Below are 2,173 nucleotides of genomic sequence, written 5' to 3' on the forward strand. Positions count from 1 at the left end.
AGAAGATATGTTACAGAGGAAGGAACTGAGATTACAATTTATGATCAAATGAAATGCGACGCGCAAAATTCCTAAATTAGGAACGAAAATGGAGTTAGTACTATTACATTTCATTCGGTTAAAACTGCAAGCTTAAAAGCTACAATACCTTCGTGAAGTATGAAGGGGAAGATAGATGTTTTAAAACAACCCAGTTGGTGATAGATAAATCTGAAATAAGTGAATCGTGTCATGGCAATTAAAACGTTCTGCTTCGTTCTGTGTTGGCGTAAATGATACACAAAACCAATACTGTGTTGATCTTTATGGAGAATATATTCTTACCAATTAATAGTTCAGTGATTTTAACGCTGTGTATGAACTAGATAACGTACCCGCATCATTAAAATACCGTAGCCATTCAAATATTAGTACTACGACATAAATATGTTAATCTACATACATCATTTGAAGCATATTTTCTATATATAAAAAGAAAATCATATTCGATCTTAGCGTCTTTATACATTTACGTTGAACAAACAACTAATTAAGAATCGGTCCAGTATTTCAACAGATCATTGGGAAAAATTATCCTCAAATATGGTAAGTAAATTATGAAAAAATATATTTTATATTTATAATGAAGTCTGATATATACGTTTCTTATATAGGAAACATTTCTTTCAAATATTTCAATGTTATTTAATGACATATTTCTTTTTCATGAATGCCACTATCGCAGTTCATTGTCATGTATTGATTTCTAAGTTATTGGTAAGTTAAATGAACAAAGTAAAAACAAAATCTATTCAAGTAGAATAGTAGTTTACACGTGCATAAATTTCCATTGTAATCTTAAAAATATGACGAATACTATGAATGACATTATAATTTTTTTAATTATAAGCGTAATGAAAATAAAATAAAAGGAAATGCTTACGCAAGAAAATTGATCGGTAAAGCTGGGAAAATCTGAAATAATTTATCAATATACCGGAATAGTTAAAGAGAGAAACATTATTGTGGGGAAAAAACTTTTTAATTCAGCAGGGATTATTGGATGTTGAAAGAATGATCTGTATGTGTTAGTGAGTGAAGGTAGGTTTTGTTAGTCGATTTTTTCATAAGTTACAATTACAGAAGGTTGTTGATGGTCTGGTGAGTAACCTATGGAATGACAGATATGATCATTAGCGCTCTCTCTCTCTCTCTCTCTCTCTCTCTCTTCTCTCTCTCTCTCTCTCTCTCTCCACAAAAAAAAGAGGAAAGACAGATTAAGCAGAATATGTTCTTCAGTATTACCAGCAACCAGTTCCTTACCAGGGTCATAATCTGTCAGATTGTGGATTCGCAAGTTATGGCTGATGCCATAACAGAGGAAAAAGTCAGCAAAAACAGTAGAAACTGCTGCCAGTAAATACGATGTAACATTCTAAGTTCGAAATATATCTTGGATGTACGATCAAGAATTCCAGATTGATGAATTTTTCATGACCTGTTGTATACAGAAAATCAGTGGGAGGTTAATCAAAACTCTCTCTCTCTCTCCTCTTTTTTTTCTCTCTCTCTCTCTTTCTCTCTCTCTCCAGGTAGTTTTCAACTGCTCACGGTTGTTCTACTGCCTCCAGATGTTACCTTCTCATACCCTTTGGCTGTGAGTGTTATGTTACGTTCCAACACTGATGGTCTGGCAAACTGCTCTTGGAACAGAAGCTTCAGACAAGTATTAGACAAACTAGAGACGAATCTAGGTTTCATATATATATATATATATATATATATATATATATATGTATATGTATATATATGTATATATATATGTATATATATATATATATATATATATGTATATATATATATATATATATATATATATATATATATATATATATATATATAGTATATATATATATATATATATATATATGTGTGTGTGTGTGCGTGTGTGTGTGTGTGTGTGTGTACGTGCTTGTCCTATTTACCAGGAAAAAAAATATTCATGATTTACTTGGATACTAACGCTAAAGTAAAGTTAGTCTTTAGAGATGGGTGGCTTAAAGGTGAATATGTGAATAGAAGAGATGTTTCGCTGAGCAGTATGGGAAGATAGAGACAGGCAGAAAAGTTTAAATACTTAGGATCTACTTTAAACCAAGAGGGAGGATGTGAGGCTGAAGTTGACAGAAAGATA

This window comes from Macrobrachium nipponense, chromosome 3 (assembly GCF_015104395.2).
Source record: "Macrobrachium nipponense isolate FS-2020 chromosome 3, ASM1510439v2, whole genome shotgun sequence".
In the NCBI taxonomy this organism is placed as follows: domain Eukaryota; kingdom Metazoa; phylum Arthropoda; class Malacostraca; order Decapoda; family Palaemonidae; genus Macrobrachium; species Macrobrachium nipponense.